The sequence below is a fragment of the Macaca mulatta genome, chromosome 1 (assembly GCF_049350105.2).
Source record: "Macaca mulatta isolate MMU2019108-1 chromosome 1, T2T-MMU8v2.0, whole genome shotgun sequence".
NCBI lineage: Eukaryota > Metazoa > Chordata > Mammalia > Primates > Cercopithecidae > Macaca > Macaca mulatta.
In genome coordinates, this window is record NC_133406.1 from 122680919 (window position 1) to 122690740 (window position 9822).

Genomic DNA, 9822 nt, shown 5'->3' on the forward strand with positions numbered 1-9822 from the left:
GCCCACGGCTCAGCTCTTTATAAGTGTTTAAGCCAATTTAATTATATTTTCTGATGCTTAGCAACCAAGAGTGTCTGATATAATTAAATATATTTTCCAATTCAAATACAATCAGGGAAAAAGTGGGACTGTGATGTTGACCCAAAAAAAACTATCAAATCTGACCAGTTCAGGACAACCCTGATTTTACATCATCCACACTGAAGCTGACCTCCCAAATGATGCCTTCTTTGACTTAAAGTTCCCCTACTTGGCCGGGCGCGGTGGCTCAAGCCTGTAATCCCAGCACTTTGGGAGGCCGAGACGGGCGGATCACGAGGTTAGGAGATCGAGACCATCCTGGCTAATACGGTGAAACCCCGTCTCTACTAAAAAAAAAATACAAAAAACTAGCCGGGCGAGGTGGCGGGCGCCTGTAGTCCCAGCTACTCGGGAGGCTGAGGCAGGAGGATGGCGTAAACCCGGGAGGCGGAGCTTGCAGTGAGCTGAGATCCGGCCACTGCACTCCAGCCTGGGTGACAAAGCGAGACTCTGTCTCAACAACAACAACAAAAAAAAAAAAAAAAAAAAAGTTCCCCTACTTGACCTTCCATGTAGGCATTTCCTGTAACGATTTTGTTTTTCTTTCTAAATAAACCCTCCCTCCCTGTTTTACTGTGTGGTGATCAAGCAACAGAAACTTTAGCCTGCACGATCAATGTTTCTCAAGTGACGAGGAAAATGGAACCTAGATGGGCAGCCCCACATGCATCGTGATGGGCATTCAAGCCGACACATGTTCCAGGTCCTAGAACACAGTAACTTCCCATCTCAACACAATAAAATGGTGATGTGAGAATACCTGTCTCATGCGGATGTTCTGAGGATGAAGTGGGCTAATTCGCAAACAGGAAGTTTTCAAAAAATGTCAGCTATATTATTCAGGAGGCTTCCCTCTCTGGGACTGAGATTCTTCTCCTGAAAAAGGAGGGAATGTTCCAGAAAATCTTCAGGGCCCCTACCAGCCTGACATGCAGCTCTTGGCAGAGAACGGAGCTGAGGCGGGAGCTTCTTCAGAGACCCTCTCATTGAGGAGCAAGGGACCCTGACCAGCCATTGCCCACTATTCACCATGTGAGGCCACAGGGACTATCTGCTAGGCAGCCCCCATGCCCCTCAGGGAAGACACTGATGTTAGTTTTGTTTTTGTTTTGTTTTCAGTGTAGAAATTGTAGTCGAGAAACACAGGGCAAGTCCACCGTGATCATCACATACATAGGATATCAAGAGCAGGGCTGAGCACGCAGTCTAAGACACTGTGTCATCCTCTGGGGCTCAGGCTCCTCATCCATACAATAGGGTCACCCTGCCTGTCACTTGGAGTGACCATGAGAATTACATAAGATAACCTGTGTGACCTGTGAAAGTGTGTCCCATCACAGCGCCTGGTGCATATCTGTTTTCCTTCCTCTTTTTGGAACCTGAGGCCACCAGCTACCACTGCAATGAGGAACAGAGTTGGACAGAGCTCTACCTTAGGTTGCAACAGAATAGGCTCTTACAGCTGGCTTCAGATAATGAATTTTTTGAAAGTTGCTGGGCTAATGAGGAGACAGGAGTCTCACAGGGACCCCGGACAAAGGTGAGGGAAAGCTGAGTCTACAGGACTGAATCTGGGGACTCAAATGTGTCCTGGCAAATCTAGGAACCCATTTTTCTCATGGCCCTCTCAGCAGCATATTAATGATTTCTGATTATTAATAAGACCTGACTACTTTCTTTTCTAGAGTCTTCTTCCACCACAAATTTTCAACTCCTTTGGTATCCTTTTTTTTTTTTTTAAAGACAGGGTCTCACTCTGTTGGCCAGGATGGAGTGCAATGGCATGATTACATCTCACTGCAGCCTTGACCTCCCAGGTTCAAGCGGTCCTCTCACCTCAACCTCCTGAGTAGCTGGGACTACAGGTGTGTACCACCATACCTGGCTCATTTCTTTTTATTTTTTTGTAGAGATGGGGGGGTCTCGCTATGTTACCAGGGCTGATCTTGAACTCCTGGGCTCAAGCAATCCCCTGGTCTTGGCCTCCTAAAGTACTGGGATTGCAGACATGACCACCACACTCGGCCTCCTTTGCTATCTAAAATTCAAACTCCCAGAGAGAATCCAACAGGGGAAGCTGGTACCAGCAATTTTATTTGGGAATGAAGTTTGTTTCTGGCAGCTTCTAGTCCCTCATCCAAATGTGCTCAGCTGAGGGCATGGGGGTGGGATCAAAGGGCACAGAATATGGCACCAGTGATTAAGGTACAGCCCAGGGAAACTTTTCTCAGCAGAAGGGATGCCAAGAGCCCCAGGGTTCATGGCTGGATTGAGCTGTCAGCTCCACGGACACATCTGTGTCTACAAGCAGCCAGGTGATGCAGCTGTTACTCGGCTTTGGACTCTCCCTCCCTCCTTTCTCATTGTTTTATTTTGGGCAGAGCCATCCCGGGCCAAAGATCCTCTCCAACCAAGCTGGTGACATTCCCAAAGCAAAAGGGACTACTGTGCTCTGAGTCTGTGAGCTGCTGTAGCTGTCTCCCCAGTGGTTCATTTTTGTATGAAAGAGTAAAATAATCACAGGCCTGGCACCTGCAGACCATACAGGGAAGGTTTTATAACCACTTTGGCCCCAACTTGTGCCAAATTAGCTAAAGCGGAGGGAGAGATGCCTGTTATGGCCTGGCCTCTGGGGGTGCAGGTTTCCCATAACAGTGTTTAGAAACCTATTTCTATTTCTGAACCATCAGGTTCACAGCCATGTAAACCGGAATGAGGTGACAGCTCTCTCTCTTTCTTGCTTACTGGGGGAGATGGGCAGAGGGCAAGACAGAGTAGAGAGCAGAAAGTCACAGCAGTCAGGGGAGTGCTGACAGAAGATGCTCTGATCACTGTGCTATATCTGGACAGAGGACCCACACGGAGGACAAGGCTGCCCTGGAAGAGGATGGAGGGTCTCGTCTCCAGGTGTCAGTCACCCAGATACAAGGCTGTTTCTCAGATTGGAAACAGGGCAGAGCTCCCAGGGAGGAAGTCCTTCCCCTGAGTCTTGACCTGAAGGGTCAAGAGAGGCCTATCTGTGAGCATTAAGTTTATTCCGTCATTGAAGACATTGTTCTTCAAACTTTGAGACCATTGGAACCCCCTGGGGGCACTTGTTATAAAGGTGCATTCCCATATCCCAGCCCTATTCAACCCCTTATTCTGTAGCTCAAGGATGGGACCCAGGGGTCTTTGATTTTTATAAGTAGCCCCTGATAGCCCACGTTCTGCAGGAATGAGTGTTAATTCTAATGTCCTGAAGAAATGCCAGTTTAGGCAGTTCCATTCAGAATCTTCATTGATAAACAAGTCAACCCTAACACCCCTCATCCCCGGCATACTCACGCCCTCCTTCCTTCTCTTTCCAACCCATCCTGGAAGTCCGCAGTGCTCCATATGCCTGTTTGCACAGGCTATTCCTCAGCCAGGAGCACGTCCCCCACCTTCACATCACTATGCATATGCCCATGCAGCCACCGTGAGTGCTCTTAAGTCTTAGACTTCTGGTTTTTCAGTCTTCCAAAAACCCATGTCCATCATTGGAGAAGTAGGATATTCTGCATTGCCAAATATCCGGGCACACTGAGAGAGGTACAAATTAGATGCTTCACTGATTTTATGCACATTAGTCTTTGAAGACGCCGACTTTTATTTATTTAATTGTTTTTAGAGACAGGGTCTCACTCTGTCACCAAGGCTGGAATGCAGTAGCATAATGATAGCTCCCTGCAGCCTCAACTTCCTGGGCTCAAGTAATTTTCCCACCACAGCCTCCTGAGTAGCTGGGACTACAGGCACGTGCCATGATGCCTGGAATTTTTTTTTTTTTTTTTTTTTTTTTTTTGAGATGAGTCTCGCTCTGTCGCCCAGGCTGGAGTGCAGTGGCGCGATCTCGGCTCACTGCAAGCTCTGCCTCCTGGGTTCACGCCATTCTCCTGCCTCAGCCTCCCAAGTAGCTGGGACTACAGGTGCCCGCCACCATGCCTGGCTAATTTTTTGTATATATATATATTTTTTTTTTAGTAGAGATGGGGTTTCACTGTGTTAGCCAGGATGGTCTCAATCTCTTGACCTTACGATCCACCTGCCTTGGCCTCCCAAAGTGCTAGGATTACAGGCGTGAGCCACCACGCCTGGCCTGGATAATTTTTTCTCTTTTTTGTAGAGATGGAGTCTCCCTATGTTGCCCAGGCTAGTCTCACACTCTTGGGCTCAAATGATGCTCCCAAAGTGCTGGGATTACAGGTGCTAGCCACTGCATCCAGCCTGAAGATGTCTACTTTTATATTGAGCATTTGGCAATTCCCAAACTCTGCTCAACATAATTTAATCTTTGAAGATGAAAAAATTACTTTTAAATCTTCCAGAGCTCTGCTGTACTTATTATGGATAACCATTATCATTATATCTGAGAATTCCTAAATGGGCATTTCTAATAGTTAGAATTCAGGGCAAACCAGCTTCTACTTCATTGAGCTTAAAGCTCTGGAAAGCGTCTAAGAATTATTTCTGTCCCATACAAAACCAGCTGGGGAACCTAGGTAGAGAGAGGTTCAGAGGTGTGGGTTCCAGTCTTGGCTCTCCTTAACTTGCTGTATGTCCTTGGGTAAGCTGCTTCTCCACTCTGAGTTTGGGATTCCCATTCACACAGCAAAGGTGTTATCCCTAGGTCCCATGCCCCTTCCGGCCCATAGTCTGTATCTCTTGAGGGGTGGGGGACTGGCCTTCATGGTTCCATGGAATGACACTTGGTCTTGGTTCTAGTTTAACAGGTTAGAGGGCAGTTAGAACTGCCCTTGCTGCCAGTGATCCAATTCAAAATACATTTTTATTTGTTTTGCACAGAACAAATTCCCCAGGGCAGCCATCCAAGCAGAGTGGGGTTGGTGGTCATGGAGAAAGCCCAAGATGAGGACGTAGTTTCCAGGACCAGAAACAATAGCCGAGTCTTCCTGATGCCAGGACAGTGAGAGGAAGAGTGGACAGCTCTTCTGGGCAGCTGCTTGTTTGGTCACAGGGCGCTAAGAAGTGGCCTTGCACGGTCATGTCTGGGAGGGCAGGGCTGGCTTCTTAGCATCTGTCATTTCCAAAGTGGCACCTGGCAATGTCAGCCTGAAGGTCTGGCTGGGAAGGTGGCTTGTCCCTTCATCTGGCCTGCCTCAGTGGGCTCCTTGTCACACTGATTTGAGGAAAGGCTTTGGAGGGTGGTTGCTGAGGCCTTTTGAGCAAAGCTAACCTCTGCTGGGTTTGCCTCATCTCCACACTCGTCCTTGTGCCTGTTTCTTCCTGGCTGAATCCGGCCATACACCCGAGAATTTGCAGCTGAAAGTGAGGAGCGACCGCCTGGTCTGGTAGCGATAGTCACAGTAGCAGCCAACAATTATTAAGTACCCATGTGCGCTGGGGCCTGTACCCAGGGCTGTTTCCTGGAGGTAGAATCTATTGTTTCATAAGGAAAAAAGTGAGGCTGAGAGATTAAATGACCTATTGAAGCCTCAGGGCTAGGAAGCCGAGGAGCCAGGATTCGAACTCAGGCCAGGTGGCTCCAGAGCTGGCCACTCTTGAAGAGCAGTGCGTTTTTTAGGATGACGCTGACCCCTGGACAGCTCCTGGGTAGCTCTGGCACCCTCCTTTCCCTCTCCTTTTCTCCACTTTTCTCCCTCCTCTCCTCCTCTCCCTCTCCTCTCCCCCTCCGCTCCCCCTCCTTTCCCCCTCCTTTCCCCCTCCTTTCTTGGAGCTTAATGCTGAGCCCTGGAGGGAAGCAGACCTCTACCTGGAGAAGTTTCTATTGTTTACACAGTACAACCTGTTTTGTTCCTTTTTCTCTGAGGGACTTGGGTGTAGCAGCCTCAGCTGGGAGCCACAGGCAGTGGGCAGAGCCTCTGCCCATCAAGCACCATCTCTAGGAACGCCCCTAGGTTGCCAACAGGGGCGACTGCTAAAAAGATCACTTCTTGAACACACCTCAAGCCCTCTAAATCAGAATTTTAAGCAACTGGGGAGAATATTTGGGAACCCCTGGCATAGGGAATGGAGCACCCAGCTTCTGGGTAAAAGACCTGGGCATGTGTGGCAGGCAGCCCTCCACATAACCTCTCTGAACCTTTGCTTCCTCTGTAAAATGAGGACAATAATAATGCCTCATTCGCATCACAGCTTTATTGGGAGGGGGAACTGTGATCATGTATGCAACAGCTTTTTCATGAACTTTGGTAACTAGCTAACAATTACTGAACTTTCAAACTTAGGGCTTGACACGAATTATCTCCATTTTTAAGACATTCACACAGGCCAGGAAAGCTCAGGAATGGCCCAAGGTCCCACTGCTTAGAAGTTGAGCAGGACCCAGGCTTGCTCTTGGCTCAGTCTGAATCAGAACTAGCTTCCCTTCCAAATACTGGCTTCGCACAAATGCAATGTCATGCTGATCCAGTACCCGTTGTGAGGTAAGCCCCGCATTCTAGAGATCAGACAAAGCAGAGATGCTTAGCAGAGGCATAAGAACCACTCCACGCACAGGAGAGCCTGAGAAACGTCTCCTGCTGATCAAAACCGCCACCTCGGGCATTCAGCCCACCTGCATGTATCCCAGCCTGCAGATAGGGAACCCCAGGGTGACTAGAATCTTCAGCCAAACCTGAGGCCACGTTGTGGGCAGTGGCTTCAACTGCTGCCTCCCATTATATGTTTTGTCTGAAGCATTACCAGGGAGCACGGAGACATCGAATCAGATCATGGCCCTGGAGCAGCCTCCTATGCTGATTCTGTTCCCTTTGCTCCCAGCTCCTCACAGCTGAGTCAACATCATCATCTGCAGACTTGCTCCACCCAGCCCTCAAGCCACACTGGCCTGAGAGGCCAACCTTCAGCTGCCTCAGCACCCATCAAGAAGCTTAGTGACCTTCCTGAGAGCCTAGACACAGGCCACAGTATACCCATGGCCCAACTGGTATTCCTGGGAACTCCCGTTCTGCAAATGAGCTCCTGTGCCTAAATCTCCAAGCATGAGTCTTTCTAGGTCTCCAGTTTGTGTAACATACATTATTTTATGAATAATATTAATTGCAAAAGAGATGTTAATATTTAACTGAGGACTGACTGGCTGTTGGGCATTGTGCTGTGTGCTCTACTTGCATTATCATAGGGAATCATCACAGCTGGAACCATTATTATTCCCATATGACAGATAAGGAAACTGAGGTACAGAGATATTAAGTGATTAGCCAAGTCCAGTGAGTGACAGAGCTGGGAGTGAGCCAGGGCTCCTGGACGGTAAAGCCCGTGCTACACTGACATGGCCACCATCCTGTGTCCCTGGTTTGATAATCTGCCCCTCCGTTCCAGATCCTGCCCACGCCCCAGGGTCCTGCCTTCCTACAGACCCGGGTGTGTCATCCATGGACAGACCCTGTATTAGTCTGGGTTCTCCAGAGAAACAGAACCAATAGGAGATATATATATATATATATATATATATATATATATATATATATATATATACATATGTTCATTCTAGGAATAAAGTCACGTGATTATGAGGAACAGGAAATCCCACAACATGCCAATTGCAAGCTGGAGAACCAGGAAAGCCAGGGATGTGATTCAGACTGAGTCTGAAGGTCTGAGAACAAGAGAGGCTGCTGGGTTTAAGTCCCAGAGTTTGAAGACCCAAGAACCTGGCACTCTGATGTCCAACGGCAGAGAAGATGGATGTCCCAGATCAAGAAGAGAGAAAAAAAATTCATCCTTTCTCTGCCTTTTTGTTCTGTTCAGGCCCTCAAAAGATTGGATGCTGCTCACCCACATTGGTGAGGGTGATCTTCTTTACTCAGTCCATGGATCCAGATGTAAATCTCTTCTGGAAACAACCTCACAGACTCACAGAAATAATGTTTTGCCAGCTATCTGGTCACCCCTTAGTCCAGTCAAGTTGACATATAAAATGAACCATTGCAGACCCCGAGCCCCGAAGTCCCATCTTCCTGGACTTGGTTCCTTCTGTACTCAACAAGCAAGTCCTGCTGGTTCCTCTCCAGGCCTCGGCCAGTCCATTCACACTGACCCCACGCTAGTCCATGTGACTCCGTAGCTAGGCCGACAGTATTTCCAAAGCCTCCCAACCTGGGTCTCAGCTTCCAAGTTTATCATGCTTCCATCTGTCCTGCTGGTGGCTGCCAAAGGTCTCCTCCTGAATGATTTTCTCCTCCATCCTCAGCAAGGCATTCCAGCCCCTCACTGCAAGGTACAGGGTCAGAGGCAGACTTTAGGCCTGGCATTTAAAGCCTCACAGACTGACCCACGTTCCCTTCAGGCTGGTCTCCTCACATTGCCCTTGACCCCTTCAGTCTGTCCAGGTGAGCCTCCTTCCTGTGCCTCATAATGTACCTAGTGATTTCTCACTTCCGTTCACATCAGTGTGTCCATGTGGAAACTGCTTATTCAGACACTTGAAAATACGAATTGAGCACCTACATGAGCTAAGGATCAATTCAGCTACTATGAAAATCAAAGAGCCCAGTGCCTGTCCTGTGGAGCTTGTAGATGAGCTGAAGAAGCAGAGTTCTGTGTCTCTGAGGAACTAAAAGCCAGGGTCATGGAGCGGGGTGAGCTAGGGGAGTGTAGCTGGAGAGGAAAGTTGAAGAAGTCAGCAGGGCTGGGTCATGCAGGCGCTTGTCGGCCACACAGAGGGCTCAGTGTGACTCTTGGTACAAATGGAAACCACTAGTAGGCTTTAAGCATAGGAGTGACATAATCTGAGTTCACAAATACTGCTGTTATTCTTGAACCATTCCTGGGTTCCTGTGTGATCTCTCCACTTCCACTAGACACAGACCTCCTGTCTCACTCCTCTCTGCGTCTGCAGAGGCTGGACCACAGGGAAGGGAGCAGGACGGTTAGTGGGATGCCACAGTGTTGATGACTGACACCCCACAGTGGCCCTTATCAAGCTCCAGCCCCAGTGGAGGAGCAGTGTGGAGGTGACACGTGGAAAAGAGTGCAGGACAAAGCTTGTGCAAGGACCATCCCTCTGCAGGGTTAACAAGCCCCCTGGAAGGAAAAGGTGATTGAAGAACACTGACGAAGAGCTGGAATTGTTGAGCAGGAGGTGGATGGAATCAAGGAGGTGGGACTGCCCAGGGGTTAACAGGGCCACCCATGAGAAGCCATTGGAGGTGTGTGTTGTGCAACAGTAGGAGAATGGAGGGCTGGTCTCAAGTGGGACACACGATGGCTTGCTTGACTTGGGAACTGGGGCCTGAAGCCCGGTGCAGTGGGGTGCTCTCAGATGGCTGGAAAGTCCATGGGTGCCCACCAGACCCGCACCCTATTCAGAGCAGAGCACTCCCAGGCAGCTCCTTATACCCCATGCTGGGGGTCATGTGACCCTGCAACTATAGCTATAAATAACCACTTGATCTGTGGCTCAGCACCTGACTCAAAGAGAGCCATCTACAGGCTCATTATGATGATGCCAGAAACCTGTGAGTGGTCTGACACAGAACTCAGAGCCAGAAAGAAATGATCACCCCAGCTGCGTGCTCTTGAGGAGTACCGCTGTGGATTGAACAGGGAGGGCCAAGGCTGTTGAGGTGGCTAAGCTTTGCTCCTGCTCCCCACATCCTGCCGGCAGCCCCCAAAAGTGCCTGAGTGCACCTCTGGTCCTTGCACCCTGAAAGCACCAAACACAACACAGCACACGCTGCCACGAGCTGGGTGGGGGCCGGGTGCTGCTGGGCTACACAGGCGGCTTCTCCAAGG